Here is an 18,974-nt window from a genome sequence, read left to right as displayed (position 1 = left end):
TTGAACACATGGAAAAAGCTTGGATTCATACAGGAAGATGACAGGAAGTAGTCATTGTATAAAGGAGCATGAGATGACTAAGACAGACTCAGCACCACTCATATTTTGCACACCGGTGGTCTCAATTTAAATGAAAATACATTAGCTTTATGACAACATACTGAATCTTATTAAGAGTTTCATTCCAAACAGGGATTTCCTTTTTTGCACTAACCTAATCCCAACTTTCACAAAAATTACTCATATCATTAAATTGCGGCGCTTTGGGAAGGAAAGTAAGTAACCTAAGCCCTCAGTTTGACTGTGAATGTGCTCAACTTTAACCCTCTATATTAAATGATAAAGTGTAGTAATGATTTTTTATTCAAGTCAGCCAGTTTTTTTATTAAATGATAAAAATTGAAGTAATTGGTTCTATTTGAGTCAGTCCATTTTTTGAAATGTTACATAAGATGGGTTAAGGTAATCATTTTTTCTGACAGTGTTTTGGGGATATAAAAAAAAAACTCATCTAAAAGGACTCTACTTGTATTCTGGGAAATCAGCCAAATTATAGTTCATGGGATAAAAACATGAAAAAGTAACTTCTTAAAAAGTGACGTCTGAAGTTTGGACATGAGATGTAAAGGCGTGGTGATGACCTGATGATGGCTGGGTGGTGCTGATGGTGGTGCTGGTGGTGCTGCTGGTGGTGCTGGTGGTGGTGGTGGTGGTGGTGGGTATCCTGGATAGTTGACCAGGATGAGTTTGCTGAAGTTGAACTTATAGGTGAATCTTTTCCCTTTGGTCTTGTGCAGGATGCGTTTGTTGTAGTAGTATCTGGAAGTAAAATGTTTTTTTTTTCTGTGTCAAACTAAAACGGGTTACAAACTGCATCTGTTTTGCAGAGAGCTCTTAAAGTGTGTGTGTGTGTGTGTGTGTGTGTGTTTGTGTGTGTGTGTGTCTATGGTGTGCACATTCCTTTTCCTGTAGGGCTCTTTAGATAGAAGTGCTTCCCAAATGATGACATCTGGTGCATCTGTGGGCATTTTAAATGTTAAAATTTAATTTGAGAACATATGTTGGTGAGGAGTACATTTTTATTTACAGCAGCATCCCAAGGGAGACGCAGCACAGAGAGAGAGAGGGGGAGAGAGAGGGGGAGAGAGAGAGAGAGAGAGAGAGAGAGAGAGAGAGAGAGAGAGAGAGAGATAGAGAGAGATAGAGAGAGAGGAGCTGGGGGTTTTTCACACTTTGGAGAGCTGCAGCCCAGAGGTGTTTACGTGTGCAGGTTTGAATGTGTCGGCTTCACTCGTGCATTTTGCATTACCTGAGTGCCCGGCTGAGCTTGTCATAGTTCATGTGGGGTTTGCCCTTCCTCTCTCCCCACAGCTTGGCCAGCTTCTCGGGGTCCCTGATGACAAACTCGCCCCACTCCCCTCCCCAGCCGATTGCTCCGCCTTCGCCTCGCCCCAGCAGCTCCAGCAGAAAATGCCACAGCTGGACCTGTCTGGAGCCCGGAGACCAGGCCGGCTTGTAGGCCCAGTCAGGGAAAAGCACTGCTGGAGAGACAAGAGGAGGTTTAATGACAATGAATGAAAGAAGAAGCAATTTTGATTAATCCTGGACTTTAACCCTCCTGTTGTCCTAGAGTCAAGGAAGGAAGGGAGGAAGAAGGAAGGAAAAGAGGGAGGGAGGAAGGGAAGGAAGGAAGGAAGGAAGGAAGGGAGGAAGGAAGGAAGGAAGGAAGAGGGAAAGGGGGAAGGAAGGAAGGAAGAAGGAAGAAAAGGAGGAAGGAAAGGAGGAAGGAAGGAAGGGAGGAAGGAAAGGAGGGAGGAAGGAAGGAAGGAAGTAGGGAAGGAAGAAGGAAGGAAGGAAGGAAGAGGGAAGGAAAGGGGGGAGGAAGGAAGGAAAGAAAGGGGGGAGGAAGGAAGGGAGGAAGGAAGAAGGAAGGAAAGGAGGGAGGAAGGAAGAAGGAAGGAAAGGAGGGAGGAAGGAAGAAGGAAGGAAAGGAGGGAGGGAGGAAGGAAGGAAAGAAAGGGGAAAGGAAGGAAGGAGGGAAGGAAAGAAGGAAGGAAAGGAGGGAGGAAGGAAGAAGGAAGGAAAGGAGGGAGGGAGGGAGGAAGGAAAGAAAGGGGGAAGGAAGGAAGGAGGGAAGGAAAGAAGGAGTGACGGGGAAGGAAGCACAGAAGGAAGGAAGGAAGGGTCAATTTGACCCGTGAGGACGATACGAGGGTTAAAGCAGCTATAAGTGATGTTTCAGTAATCTATCAAATGACAATATGTAAGAAGTGTGACTCTTAGAGATTAATCTACAGATAATTATCATCCTCTTTGCAGCTTTAAGGAGCTTTATAGCAAGTTTTAGCTCATTGTTTAACAGTCTGGCTGCAATTAGTCTGTCATTATTCTCTCAGCCACAGCAGGCAGCTATTTTCTGAATTAAAAATAAAAACTCACTGCCCAGCACCAAACAGTAAAAAAAAAAAAAAACACAGGTAGCAACAAGCTGGTGAACATAGTGGAGCATTTAGCAGCTAAAGAGCCAGATATTTCCCTCAGGAGTTTGTTGAGACCAAACACAGAGCTAAAAGAGAGTGAATATTGGACTTAGGTGTTCAGAAATATGACTCAAAATGAATGATAATGTTGTTCTGTAACTGCTGGCTGTGTTAATAAGCAGCTCTTTGCTAAAAAGTTCAACATATACATTTACAGGTGATGATATATTATGTTCACAACTTGTTTCCACCGCCCCAAAGTGGACAAATATAATTAGTTAATGCACATTTAAATGTAGCATTTATTTCTCTGTATGCGTTGTCAGGGGAAACCACACATTGAAGTTTAATGAAACTTTGGGCAATTATGTGTCTCTGTGATTTGTGGCTGTTTTTAAAAGTACTTTGGGGTCATTTCATGCTTGAGTCAATAGGAAATGAGACGAGAGAGAGAGGGAAACAACATGCAGCAAATATTACATTTTCTGTTTGTGCACTTGTTGGTTGGTTTGTTGGTTTGTTGGTTCATTTGACATCATACCATATTTTTTGGAAAGTGTTCAGATTTGGAAAAAAATCTTTGGGGAAATTCTTCTATCTCAGCAGCAATGTTGTTTCATTTCTTAACTACAGACCACACTGCTCTGAGAATAGATACTGCATAGTGTGTTTATTTGCTGTATTTGTATTTTTCTGTTTTAATATTAGTGCAGCATGTTGTAATATTAGTGGTCCTCATACATTATTACATTTGGCTGTACAACCATGTGTAGTATGTGACTGTTATTTCAGATTTTGACAACTGTCTTCCCAAAATTTGATTATCATTATTGTTATTATTGGAGAAGTTGCTACGGCGATAGTTTGTTCAACAAGAGATGCAAATGCTGGACAAGACACAGTACGAGTGATAATTTCTCATAATTGTTTTCTTGATCAGAAAATAATTCTTTTATGATCTCAAGATGATAAGCTTTGTTTTCAATCCTTAATTATAAGAAAAACAATTTCAAGCTTATTGAAGCATAGCTTTATTAAATTGAGACCCCCACAAAGTGATTACACAGAATATTACAAAGGATCAAGTTTGTCACTGCGCATTGTGTCTGGAAATTACTCTTCATTTAGACACGAGATTAAAAACAATTATAGTGTAGAATTTGTTTTATTTCATTTTTGTGTTTGCTAAACAGACAAAGCTGAAATTGAGGATAAAAATATGATATATCTCACATAAAGCCCGCATAAAGAATCACTTCTAGAAATTGACAGTGATTATTAAGTACAGTAGTATACAGTATATATAATATGTTGTGTAGAGACTTTGGATATCAATTAGAATAAGTTTGTAATGTTCAATAAACAAAAAACAATGTTATTTTGTGATCATGAGAAATACACAAAATTTGTCCTCTCTGGTCTTCCGTACCATCCAGACACTATTTCTTCACTTCAAATTAAGCAAATAAAACTCATTGTGATTGTGCCAACAGGAGGACTAAAATCACAAGTTGAAATAGGGCAACATATAAAAATAGTGTCTGGTTGGTTGGTTGGTTAAAAGGCCAGCTGCATCTGTCTTGGATGCTAAGTGTTTATTTTTCATGATTTTATCAGTTTTTTTATCACGCCGCTGCACAAGCAGATTACTCTGTAAAGGTCAAATGCATAAATAAGATATGTTACATAAACATACATTATATCCCACATGAATAACAACACTCAACCTTAAATACAGTAGATGAATTGTAACACACACACACACACAACCACACACACTTACTTCTACTCCAATAAGGCAGTGAAAGGTGTCCGACTGAAGAGCTACAGCTGCACTGCATCTGATAACACACCACAAAATAAAAACAGATAAAACTGAATCACAATCTTCATCACACTGATGTTAAAAGGGGGTCAGTAAAAAGAGGGAAAAAAAGCTGCTTGAAATAAATATTAATTAGCTGTCATGTGGCGTTAAATTGGCCATCACAACAAAGCTCAGATGTAACTGATTACAGCAGCTTCGGCTCTCAATATCACTTATACAATTAAATCATCCTCACACAGATTAATTTAATGACACTTTATTTTGAAACCAGAGGTAAAACAGCAATATATCCAGGCTGTATATGGTTGATGATCAGTTCATGGTATGCTCAAAATTACATACTAATTCCAGATATGTAATCAGGCTCTTCTGTGATAATGTAAATGTGTGAAAGCATCATTTGCCCTGCAGGCAGTGTTTAGTATTTTCTATATTTTCCTATAATTCAATCCTATGACCATACACACGTCGTCCACCCACATGCACAATGACCTTCCTAGGTGATTCGGAGCAGCACAGACGCCCACCATCTTCCCTGGAAGGCTGAAAACTCATCTCCTCAAGAAGTACTTCACATAACCTTTTCCCCCACTGAATGATGTCCTCCTCTCCTATAAGCCCTCTTCCACAAGCTGTAATATCCTCTTATCTTGGAGCAACAAAAAACGATGTCTTCCCTTTAGCTCTTATTTTATTTCCTCCTTGGCTCACTCGCACATGATCATTGCAGGGTCACAGGGACATTACCAGGAAACAAGGAGAGGTGAGCCAAAGACGTTTTACTTTTTTTGAATGGGAGGGGAGGGGAGGGGTAAAATGATCAGATTGCTAAGGACATAAACAGAAAACAACTTATAAGACAATACAATAAAAAATACACTCATACTATGACTGTAAATGTATAATTGCCAGTAGAGTGTTGCTCTTTGCTATTTTGGCCCTGACATTTTTCTATTCCCTCATTTTTTTATTTGATCATTTTGCTGGTTAACGACAAATTAACGCTTGTGCGACTGCATATAAAAAAGGAGCTTTAAGTGCCTGAAGTGCAACATGCAAATCTAAAAAATCCACCATCAACCTGATGATAGCCAGGAAATGACATTACACTGAATGTTACAATCAAAAATAAGAAGTTCAAATCATCTTTGCCTCAAGCACAAAAAAGGTCAACAGAGAGGGAATTCCTAAAAGATGACAACTTAAAGATCTAATTGAACTAATCAGTTATACAAAATTCTCCATCACTAATGCTAATGAAAGACTCCTATGTAAGTGTAATAATTCAGCTGGTCTTATTACCTTGATTGGAAGCCGGAGAGGATAAGGCAAGCAGTAGAATTTCGTTAGATGAATAACAATGATTAGTTTGTCTGCCGGCAGACTTCAAGTCTGGGAGGACTGAAGGATGGATGGACTGAATCTTAAACCCTCTATCTCATCTTAACACCCCACCACCTCCACCCTCTACCCTCCACCCTCCACCCAAACCACACTACACTACACTGCACACACCCATCCCCTCTCTCCCCTTCACAACATCCCTCCCTCTGTCCCCCATCCCAGTATTAGGTAGGCTAGGTCAAAACTAAAACATCTAATGCTGATTACCTTTGAAATACTCAGCTACATTAAAACATGGAGGATTTTAAAAGTATCTCAAAAAGCTTCTCAAAATGTCAGGAAAAGTCAAGAAGATTTAAAAAAAAAAATAGCTTTCTTGGAAGTAGTTCTTAAACTATTGGTTAATGAATCAACAACAATTTGGATAAAGTGATTAATCAGTCAGTCTTTTCTGTTTCAAATGTCAGTAAACAATCTTCTTCAAATTTTGTTTCATCAGTCCAAAATAAAAAGATTTTCAGTTTAAGAATATTCAGCATTTTTGTTTTAAAAATAGTTTTAGCTGTTTAAATCTGATCAATGGACTAACTGAATATTCATCCAGCTCTAGATTTATGATTCATTAGACACTGATAAGGCAAAAATCTCTCTTAAATGTGATAATTTGCTGCTATTGTTTTTTTATCATTGTAAATGGATTGATCCTTGGATTTTGGAGAGAGAAAAAATCATGAAAAATTTGGAAGTGAAGGACATTTTACACCTTTTCCTGATATTTTATAGATTAACCAACTAATATAACCCTGAGTTAGTTAATGTAATAATGAATATAACCCTTATTCGTAGCCATACTTCTACATATAAGCAGAAATGAGTGTAGGTCAACTGCTGCCATTACCCAGAATGAAAAAGGGCAGAAAATTAACCTTAGATCACCATCATTACAAGCTTTGACAGTGTAGGGGTCAAGTCTGAAAAGAAAAGGCATGCTGGAAGAAAGTAGCACAAGGGAGAGTGATGGGGGGGGGGGGGGAAAGTAATAAGATAGGAGGAAATAGGCGAAGGTATTTTTCCTCCACGTCAGGATAGAAATGTATTAGAGAGAGCCGAAGGGAAGATATGATTGAGCGGAGTGAAGGTGACTGGAGGTTTTTCTCCTCGCTGAATCAAATAGGTGATGAACTCAATACCAGAGCCACACTTTACTCCACTACAGTTGCTTTTTTACTCGACGGGGAGTGTGACTTTGGACAAGGTCAAAAGACTGTTCAATACTCCGCCACACAGGCTCAGGAGGCTGTTAGAGGTGGAGAGAGCGGTGACACATTTTGCTTGAGCATGAGTCCTGCTGGCGGTCTCAGAAGTACTCCAGTCTCAAGCACTTGTCTCGGTCAAGTGAAATTCTTACAACCTACATCACTAGACGTACTAAAAAATGGCTTAAAATACCTGTTACACTTCAACTCTGCAGATTTAGAGAAGATGCAATACATTTTCTAACATTAGTGACCATTTAAATTAACATGTGTGCAGGAGAAATTGCTTTTTTAATATCATTTTGGATACGGAAGCTCAAAATGGACATCTGACACAATAAAAGGTGCAAGAACTAAAAATCAAATGTTAGATAAGACACATTTAATTTAAAGTACACATATAAATAACTATATTTAAATAACTTTTTAAAAGGTTTTGTATGTGTATGTACGTTTTCGTTGCTGACACTGGAACTAATAATAGGCTATTACTTCTAATAATGTCCTTTTTTAACAAGAAGACACAAAACCAGAATAATTAGCCATTTTTTAAAGAGGAAATTATAATTTGAAAAACACATTAATCAGAAACATGTGTATAGTCATTCCTTGTATATATTAGTCTTGTACACTTAGCCAATAAAAGTGATTCTGATTTGAGACTTCCTGTTTTAAACCTGCAGCATGAAACTTTTACATATAAATGAAAGTCTGTTACATTCAATCATTTGCCAAACGACTTTCTACCACCATACCACTCATCAGCAGCTGGTTAGCTTAGCTTAGCATAAAGACTGTAAATGGTTGGACACAGCCTAAACAAGCACCGTCCACCTGCCAACACTTTTCCCAAAATGTCAAACTATTCCTTTAACATTGAGAGAACTTGGGGTTTTCTTTTGTTGAATTGCTTTTATAGAGTCTCTCAAAGTAAGGTAGGCCTATACAGAATAAAAGATAAAATGTTTAATCTTGTGTTTTACAAAGTGATTTCAGTGATAAGTGGGTTAGAAGTTCAGTTCTTGACTGCTTAACCAAACAGAGCAATGTGCTGCTGTGTTTGTAGGTGGATTAGCTGTGATTTAGCAGCAGTAAAGGACACAGAAAGAGAAGCTCCCGGTAGCAATCCACTTAGGCTTATACATACATCCCTATACATTCCACCCTAACACACATACACACACACACACACACACACAACACACACACACACACTCTTATCGTCCCTCAGATGCGATAGCTGACACCGGAGGCTTTTAATTCCAGTGTAAATACAAATACTCTCCCAGACAGCTATCAATTATGCATGCCACTAATTGAGTTGAATGTTGTGCTTTTAGCAGCCCGGGGACCCTGGGTCACATGCAAAAAGCCTGAAACCAAACACACACACACACACACACACACACACACACACACACACACAGGTACACTTATATATACTTGTGAGGACGCTCATTGCTATCATGCACTCCTAAGCCTCTAAATTTAACCTTAAAATGGCCAAAGCACACCTGATTTTACACATGGAGGATACTTTATATTACCAGTGATGATTTTACTGTAGTGTATCAATACTGTACATTTTCCATATGGTATGAAAATCTGTTAGCAGACTCTTGAGACCAATAAGACTATTTCCCTACTTGTATAATCCATCAAAGTTAATGTTTGTGTACATTCATTTTTTGTCATTTATGTCACTGTAGGGAGGTATTACAGCGTAGACAAACTATCTTACTAAGTAACAGAGACGGTATACTCCTCAGGAAAAAAAGAAAAATCTGTTTTAATGTTGGCTGAGATTGATTACACAACTCATAACGTTTAATGAGGCTGAAAATATTAAAACAAATACAGCAGGCTTAGGGAAATGGTCAGTAAAACTAAATCATAAAAAATCTTAATTCTAATATTTATCCTAAAACCAGGTCTTAAGGGATCGTAAAAAAGAGCAGTGAAAGAAGTTTTTCCTTGCCGTAATCATTCCTCTTGTTCAAACTGACTATTAAAACGATCCCCTACGATTATTTTGTCTATTTTGCATTTAAAAGCTGATGTAAAGCTTATATGAGGCTTCAGCAGTCTGATTTAGTCATATAAAGTGGATATCTACCATATTTACAGTCTGTTTAGCATCATACTCCCACTTTATGTTTCCCTGTTGAGCTGCAGAGGAAGTATAGCAACAAAAAGACAGACTTAACCATTTTTGTGTCATCTTCTTTAAGATTTTGTTTCATATCTTTGGAGTTAAGAGTATTCAGTCTCTTGCTGAGATGAAAAGACGGTTAGCTGAGTTTAGTATAAAGACAGACAGCAGCAGTCCAAAGATCTAAAATGTGCCTTGCAACACCTCAAAAACTCACTAATTAACTAAAACCAAGATGTAAAAATAACAATTAACAGTTTTAGTGGGAGTGCAGTTTTCTTTACAGAGTCACAGCGAGGTTGCTAGGTAACCATGGAGAGCTGCTGAGTGTTGAGCAGATGGACACAATTTGTGTTTGTTTGTTTGTTTGTTTGTAAAGTGATAGTTACAGAATTTTTTTTAATGTGTGGATTAAACAAACATACAGAATGTCATTTAGTGAGGTTTTAGAGGTGCAAGCTAAGCTCTGTGTCTTTAGCTCCATATGTAACAAACTGATCATGAAAGCAAATAAGAATATCCACCCCCCCCCCCCCCCCAAAAAAAAAAAATATATAATAATAATCAAACAATTCCTTAACTCAACTTTTCTCCTTCAACTATAACTTCTATACAAGTCCCTGACAAACTTCTTCCTAATAGGTAACATGTCCAGTCAGGCAGAATAAGACATTAGATTTCTGTTATGGTACAGTTAATGGAGCATATAAATCAATCCTCCTGCCCCCCTTAGGTTCTGCTGACCACAGCAATGTGCTCCTTCTCTCTCCACACACACACACACACACACAAAACCGTCCTGAAGATAGAAAAAAAAATTCACACCAACGAACTTCAAATCTGGTCAGAGGAATCCAATGTTTGTCTTCAGGGTTTCTTTGACTGCAGCGACTGAAAGATATTTAAATACTTTGGCAAGGACATTGATCAATTCACTGGTGTGTGTGTGTGTGTGTGTGTGTGTGTGTGTGTGTGTGTTGTGACCTTATGTTACCTTTTGTGAGAATATGATTATTCCTACTGAAAAGATTAAGGTTTACTCCAACGGAGGTTAAATCAAGTCGACAGAAGAAGACGCTGTCCTTCAGTCAAAGAGGGGCTTTTTGAAATAGAATCAGCCAAGAAGGGGTGAAAGTGAAAATCCTAAGGGCTAAACCAAAGTTTAAAATTAAATTAGAGAGCAAACTGGCTGAGAGGAGCCTTGCCTCAGCTTGAGTCAGGCATAAAAACAATAGCAGACATACAGCAAAAGAAAGGAAATGATCAACATTACTCTGGATGGCTTTAGATCAGACGGGGTCAGTTTGACTGACCCCGTCTGATCTTTCCTCCCTCCTACCTTCCTTCCTTCCTTCCTTCCTTCCTTCCTTCCTTCTTTCCTCCCTCCTACCTACCTTCCTTCCTTCCTTCTTTTGTCCGTCTTTCCTTCCTTCTTTCCTTTCCTTCCTTCTTCCTCCCTCCCTTCCATCCTTCCTTCCATCCTTCTTTCTTCCTCCCTTCCATCCTTCCTCCTTTCCTTCCTTTCCTTCCTTCTTCCCCCCTCTCTCCGTTCCTTCCTTCTTCCTCCCTTCCTGCCTTCCTCCCTCCTTTCCTTCCTTCCTTCTTCCTCCCTCCCTTCCTCCTTTCCTCCCTCCCTTCCTTCTTTCCTCCCTCCTACCTACCTACCTTTCTTTCTTTATTTCTTTATTTCTTTCTTTCTTTCTTTCTTTCTTTCGTCCGTCCGTCCATCCGTCCTTCCTTCTTTCCTTCCTTCCTTCCTTCCTTCCCTACCTCCCTTCCTTCTTTCCTCCCTCCTACCTACCTACCTACCTACCTTCCTTCCTTCCTCCCTCCCTTCCTTCTTTCCTCCCTCCTACCTACCTACCTTCCTTCCTTTTTTCGCCCGTTCGTCCTTCCTTCCTTCCTTCCTTTCCTTCCTCCCTTCCTTCTTCCTTCCTCCCTCCCTCCTTTCCTTCCTCCCTTCCTCCCTCCTTTCCTTCCTTCCTCCCTCCTTTCCTTCCTTGATTTGAGGACAAGAGGAGGTTTAATAAATTCTTCCTGAGATTTGATCAGTTTGACCTAACTTCCTTCCTTTTTTCGCCCGTTCGTCCTTCCTTCCTTCCTTCCTTCCTTTCCTTCCTCCCTTCCTTCTTCCTTCCTCCCTCCCTCCTTTCCTTCCTTCCTTCCTCCCTCCTTTCCTTCCTTCCTCCCTCCTTTCCTTCCTTGATTTGAGGACAAGAGGAGGTTTATTAAGTTCTTCCTGAGATTTGATCAGTTTGACTTTAGAAGTTGAGTGAGTCCTTCCTTTCTCTAATGATAAACAAGAGCTCTGGTCCTGACAATATCAGTGGCAAATTACCGAAGTCTCGAACAAGGCAATTAAGCTTTTATCTCTTCAACATGTCTCTGAAGCTACAACATGTACCCAACCTGTGGAAGCAGGCGAAAAGCTTTTAATGACTTCAGACCAGTCGCCTTCACTTCTCTCTTAATGAAAACCTTTGAAGAGCTGGTGAAGAAAACCAAGCATGCACTCGACCTGACGCAATTCGTCTGTAGAGCACCCGGAGGAGTTGAGGATGCAACAATCACCCTACTTAACCTTTTGTTTTCACACTTAGAGGGGAATAAAACCCGTGCTAGGTTTCTGTTCATTGATTTTTACCTCAGCTTCTAAAACTATCCAACCTCATATCTTTGCCATGAGGCTGACAGAGTATTTTTGAGTTGAGTCACAATCTGGTGGGGTAGATAATGGATTTTTTTTTTTTTTTTTTTTGACAAACAGAACACAAAAGGATAAAAGTGAACGACATTTTATCAGCTTAATTTTGTTCCTCACCTCAGGCCTGTGTTCTCTCACCTTTACTCGATATTCTCCACACAAAAAAATGTGCTGAAATAATCATGAGAACAGGACAGTATTGACATTCTGCAGATGAGTCAGTCATTATGAATCCAGCCATGTCTCAGTCATTGATGAGTTTTTCACCTGGTGAGACCAATCTTTGTTGGAAGCTCAACATAATCCAAGACAAAGGATATGATCATAGATTTTCAGAAGTCATGCTTCATCGTTTTGAGACGGCAATCATTAAAGACCAGCCTGTGGACTGTGTAGAGAGAGCTCCGAGTTTCTGGGGACGGTCATAGACTCTGAATTGACCTTTGAAAGGATTGTGAGACAGTTTTATCCCAGAAAAATGTCCCGTTTTCACATTTATAAAACCATGATGACCCTCTTTTATCAGGCTTTTATTTCATAATCTTTTTTCCCTCTCGTGTCATGGTTTTGGTAATCTGTCTCTGAAAAACAAAATATATCTAAATCACATTATCATTTAGTTTAATAAGCTTATAGAGAAGTCTCAACCCAAGCTCTCAAGTCATTACTGTGATTTGAGATGTCTTTTTTTGTGATTTGGAGCTATATAAATAAAGATTGATTGATTGATTGATTGATTGACACTCCCTCACAGGTGCAGTGTATATGCCGAGCTCTGTTCTTCAGGACTGTTCCCATCACTTATATTGTGAATTCCAGCTCCTTCAAAGCAGCTGTCGTGTTGTCGTCCCTAAGTGGAGGACAAAATGAAGCAGAAATGTTTTTGTACTTGCAGCTGCTGCACTACTAAACAACGCTAGCTAGAGATGATGCACCTCACCCCTGCATGATACTTTAAGTTTTTGTGTGAGCATGTGTGTGTGTGTGTGTGTGTGTGTGTGTAGACGCACTTTGTCATGACCTTCTCAGGAGTTCTTAAACTCTGTGTGATACTATGATGATCCTTGTTTTAATGTATTATGTTTTGACATCTTTTTGAATCTGTATCGTTGTGATGTCTTGTTTTTAACTCGGGAACGCTGAATCTCCCCCGTCTGCACAATGGATTCACCTTGAACTTTGAAACTTGAACAAACTTATCTGTCAAAATAAGAATAATACAGGTTATTTGATATGAGAGAGGTCTGTGTTTTCTACCATTTCTATCATTGCCTGCTTAATCACAAGTTTGCATGTTCTCCTTGTGCCTGCGTGGGTTATCTTCAGGGACTCTGGCTTCCTGCCACTGACCAAAAAACATGCAGGTGAGGTTAATTGGTGACTCTAAATTGCCCGTAGGTGTGAATGTGAGTGTGAATTGTTGTCTGTCTCTATATGTGAGCCCTGTGATAGATTGGCAACCTCTCTAGAGTGTACCCAATGACAGCTGGGATTGACTCCAGCCCCCCTGTGAGACCCTCTAGAGAGGATAAGCAGTTTGGAAAATGAATGAATGAATGAGATACAAATCAAATTGAGTTTAAAGGTCTTCAGGTTGAGCACGAGAATCTTGAGCTTGTCAACTACTGTTTGCTAAATAGAAAATGAACCATAAAACTCAACTTTTAGCTCAGCATGAATGACTTTAACAACTTCAAACTTCTACATTTTCAAGACAACTGAGGAAACTCAAGTTGCAAAAGAGGTGCTGCCAAGTGGGGACTATGAGTGGAGATTGTTTCAAGAACAGTTTTCAGGAGTTTCAACCCTCAAAACATCCATCTGAAGATATGAAGACTGCGGACAAAATATCACTCTCAAACATCAAATGAGATAGAAACAGAGAGAGCAAACAAATGATGAAAAACACTTGTGCTGCTACTGCTGCTGCTTGTCAATTCACACCAAACACACACACACACACACACACACACACACACACACGCACAAAGGCCTCACCGAGAGTATAAAAGCTGACAGTTTGGTAATTGAGCCCTCGGACTGATGGAGCCGCCCAGGCAGCATCCAGAAAACCAGATGGCAGAAAGTAGAGATTTAAACAAACGGGATGAGGCGAGCAGCGTTGTCAGGGGGATATTACTGTAAAGATGTAACACAGAATTGTAAAAAAGAAAAGAAAAAAAAGAAAAAGGAAAGCCCTCTCCTTTGCTTTATTTTCTTTTTCTCCTATGTTTCTTGTGCCAGATATTAGCCCAGTCTATCACCAACGGAAGCTGTGAAGGGGAAAGAAAACAAATATAATGAAGGATTCTGCCTGGATATAATAAGACTTCACATTCCCTGAGGGGCAATTTAGGTAGCAGCACACAAAATCGGGATGGGAATTTGCTTTCCACTGAGATTGTCATCCTCTCTTTTTTTTCTTCCTCCTCTCCTTCACTGAGCAGCATTATCTCCTCTGTGACGAACTGTGTATATGTTTGTGTGTGTGTGTGGATAGAGGATGAGGATGGGGGAGGAGAGTGTGTGTGTGTGTGTGTGTGTGTGTGGTGGTGGTGGTGGTGGTGGGGGGGGGGGGGGGTTAAGTCTGGATTTGATCCCTGCTAAAAGGACTGTTTGTTTTACAGCTGACGACCCCAGAGTTTAATCTGGTGCTTAGCTGCCTGCTCAATCTCTCCTCTCCTTCTTCTCCCCACATCCTCTCATCCTCCCTGCCTCTCTCTTCTTCATCTCTCCCTTTCTCACTCACTCAATCGTATCATCGTCTTGCAGCGAGTTAACACCCCCCCCGCCCCCCCCCCGCCCCCCCCGCCGCCGCCGTCGCTGCCGCTGCCGCCACCACTGCCAAAAAAAACACCACCTCTCCATCATCCTCCTGTCTCTCTTTCCATCCTCCAACTCTTGTCATCTGCTTATTTTTTTTTCTTTCTTTCTTTGTGGTGCCAGCAGCGGTTGTGCGCAAATTTACATTTAACTGGATCCATCAGGTTGTGTGTTATGCGTAAAATTAAGCGGTGTTACATCATATGGCACAGTGGGTGCATGTGTGAGTGTGGGTGCATGTGGGAGGATGGGAAGGAGGGTGGTGATGATGATGGTTTCAGGCCCTAAAAATGTCTGCATATATGTGTCTTTTAAGTGCCATTTTGCATTTGGACCCTTAAAAATGTGTGTGTGTGTGTGTGTGAGAGAGAGAGAGAGACAGGGGGACAATAGTGAGAGTGTATGTTAAACAGGATGATGGTATTGCAGCAGATGAGGGTCATGCTCCAGGTATTATGGGTCAAATCCTGTTAGAAGTAAGAGGGATCAAGGCTTTAGAGAGGCGCTGCCTTTTTTTTACTGTTGCAATATTCACTGACACTGTGCAAGAGGAGCTCTGAGAGTGTGTATGAGAGACATTTAGGGTGTGTGTGTATGTGTGTGTGTGTGTGTGTGTGTGTGTGTGGCTGCTTAAAATTGCTTAGTTTGTCTGGGTTGAGCTTAGTTATACACATGAAATGACAGAGTGTGCATGTGGCATTAATAAAAAAAATCTCCAGATTCCCCTTAAGTAGTTTTAAAATCATTTTATTCCACTCTCATGGGATCATAAACTGTATATTATATTACATTATATTATATTATGTATCAGCTTGTTATGACAGTGTATGAATCCTGTGAGTGAAGTATTCAAAACCAACACTATGCTTTTTTTCTTTTATGGTTGTATATATTGCACACATTTGGCAAATTCTCTCTAGAATTTAGGAGAATAATCTTGTTTTGCTGTTTTGATCATAAAATTAAATAGGAAATATATGCACCGATGGACCGCAGTAATAGGCAACTCTTTAATGGTAGTTGGAGGAAGAAAAGTATAGTATCTATCACACAATCCACTTTTCTGCAACACAAGCAGGATTTGAACCTGTAATCAAGTATTTGTACATTATGGTATTGATACTTTGGCTTAAGTAAAGGATCTGAGTGCTTCTTACACCTCTAATGCATGCAGTGGTGACTGTCACCATTAAAGAAAGGCGCAGATAAAAAGCCAAAGATTTAGACCCAAGGAGATTTCCCTTTCTTATGAGTGCCGCTTTAGCTTGAACGTATCTCACAGGGGAAAACTATCAAGATGACAGAGAGAGAACAGAAGTGGAGAGCAGACAGCAACGTTCCCAAAGGAGATATAAAGCAGTGTATCATATCATGAATGAAATATTAAGTCAATAAAATGACAATAGATTGGACGTGAGGCACTTTAAGTTACAAGTTGTGTCCATATGAGAAAAAAAAAAAGGCTAAATGGTTGCTGTGTTACAGGATGGAAGCAAGCTAATGCCCTCTCACTTAAAAGCAGAAGGTTATGAGACCAATTGTCTTCCTCTTTGCTTTTTTTTTCTCTCTCTCTCTCTCTCCACTCTCTGGTCTCTCAGCCTCCCTGATTCATGCGGCTCTCCGGGGAGATGTGGTTTCTGAAAGGTTTCTCAATGTCCTTAATCCCTCCATCTCTTTGTGTCCAGGCAAAAAATATATCCGCATGAAACTCAAGAGGCCAGAAGACGAGTTGCTTTCCAAAATTTTGTGAGAACAAAAGTAAAAAGCTGTGAAAGATAAAAACTCATTTGGCTTCTTTTTGTTGTATAAAAGCAGCACAAAGCTGTAAATTAGTGATTTCTAAAACTGGAGCTCTTCAGCTTTAGTAAAAAAGAAAAAAGAAAAAAAAGAAGTATAAGCAGGAGAAGAAGAATGGTTTTATTTCTCTCGTTTCAGTAAGTGGGAATTATCCCAATTATGAGTGTGGATGACAACTTTAATCACAGGTTTCAGTCGCCACCGTTATCTCCTCACACTTAGTTTAGACAGTTGAAGTTTCCACTTTTAAATAAATGAATGTATCTGAAAACTTGCACAGATGGGGGTCTTGTCAGGTATTTGTCACCTACCTCAGGGGGTCCTATGGTTAACAGGTATATCTGCACAGCTGGCCAGATATCTGCGTGAAGGAGGGAATTAAACAAACCAATGTCGTTACAAATCTGTATGATCACAATCCTTAGTTAGCTAATAGTAAGAGATAGAATAGATAGATGGCTGAAATATTTAGCTTATTGAAACAGTTAGTAGAAAGTAAAAGATAAATGTTTGAAATAACTAGTTAAAGTAAGAGATAAATGGTTGGTAATGGTAAATTCCTGGATGTAGTAATATGTACAAAAACATCCAATCATTTGTATTCCTTACCTGTATTAACCTTTGTGTCGTCCTCCCAGGTCAAATTGACCCCGCCTTCTTTCCTCCCTTACTTCCTTCTGTCTGTCCTTCCTCCCTCCCTCCTTCTCTCTCTTTTCCTCCCTTCCTTCCTCCCTTCCTTCCTCCATCCCCCTTTCTTCTGTCCTTTCTTCCTCCCTCCCTCCCTCCTTCTTTCCTTCCCTCCTCTGTCCTTCTTTCCTACCCCCACCTTCCTTCCTCTCTTTCTTTCCTTCTTTCCTCCCCCTACCTTCCTTCCTCCCTCCTTTCCTTCCTTCCCTCCTTCCTCCCTCCTTTCCTTCTTCCTCCCTTCCTTCCCTTCTTCATCCCTTCCTTCCTTTCCTTCTTCCTCCCTTCCTTCCCTTCTTCATCCCTTCCTTCCTTTCTTCTTCCTCCCTTCCTTCCTCCTTTCCTCCCTTCCTTCCTCCCTCCTTTCCTTCCTTCCTTCTTCATCCCTTCCTTCCTTTCTTCTTCCTCCCTCCTTTCCTTCCTTCCTTCTTTCCTCCCTTCCTTCCTTGACATGAGGACAACAGGAGGGTTAAATCTGAGTTTTTTGTAAGCGTAACAGTTAGACAGGATTAGACTCTATCACCATTGCTGTTGAAATGATTTATCAATGATCTAGAGGACTATTTACTACAGAACAGTACATTGATAAACTATTATATCCAGCTTATAGTTCTGATGTATGCAGATGATACAATTAGATATTATTATTAGGAACTGGAATTAAAGGTTAATAGTGATAAAAAGCAGATATTTATACATAATTCACGGCTTTAACCCTTAAATACTGTTCAGGGTCAAATTTGATCAATTTCTTACATTTGAGAGCTGTAAAAACACCATATACACATTTCTTTTAGTCAGACTTGTCCCTAATGTGAGCTACAGTATAGAAAAATAGAAATAAAGTGCATCATTTTATATATAAACATGTACAAATTTGACCTGCGTTGGTTTAAGAAAAAAAAAATCAACATTCAAACATGTTGTATTCATCATATTCTTTAAAATGTTCTCCTGGACCATAAAATAGTGATTATCCTTTTCCATTAAATTAATCAAACATTTATTAATGACTCATGAGACACTAATTATGAGGGGATAAATATCATGCCACTGGGTGGTGTCATTATATCTTATAATGGTTCATTTAGGATTGCCATTAAGGAGCTGCATAAACAATCCTCCTGTGCTATATTTGCCATTTTCTGTAAATGTAGAAAAGTTTGGATTACAATAGATAAATGTTTTTAACAGGATAGTTACATCAGTTATGTTGTATGCATGTGAAGGGTAAGGCTTTGAAAAAATAGATATATTGGGGAAAACTATACCTCAAATTTCTTAAGTACATCCTAAAAGTTAAAATGACAAGCTGCAATTTTATGATTTATGGTGAGCTGGGAAGACTCCCACTCAGTGTCACAGTTAAAAAGAGAATTTCTGGCTTCTGGGAGAGACTGATAGATGGAAAAGTAACTAAATTCAGTCGGATAATGGACAACTGTTTGCTCAGCCTGCATAATTCAGGTGCATGCATCATGATGGATCTCTCAGGCTAAGCAGATATTGGATGACTGTGGTTTGTTTCACCTCTGGCTCAGACAAAAAGGTGTCACAACATCATCTGGATGAAAGTGTTGAACAGAAGCTGAAAGATCAGTTCATGCAAAAAGTGTCTAAGCGATGCCAGAAGTGTGACATCCTGAGATATGTATGTAGAATTTAGACAAGAGCTTGCTTAAACTAATATATTTATAACTTTAGAGTGAACAACATCAGAATTACTAAGTTCAGTGCAAGATATAAAGAGCTGGATGGAAACCAGACAATCTGCAACCTTTAGAATGACAGTCAATTGGGAGCCGAGTATCATATTTCTGTTTATAAGAATTTAAGTATAATGAATCATAGAGAAAGGTATTATTTAAGCTGGCCAATCTATCTATCTGTTTAAATTAATTAACTT

This window comes from Scomber japonicus, chromosome 12 (assembly GCF_027409825.1).
Source record: "Scomber japonicus isolate fScoJap1 chromosome 12, fScoJap1.pri, whole genome shotgun sequence".
NCBI classification, from domain to species: domain Eukaryota; kingdom Metazoa; phylum Chordata; class Actinopteri; order Scombriformes; family Scombridae; genus Scomber; species Scomber japonicus.
This window is presented reverse-complemented; position numbering follows the sequence as displayed.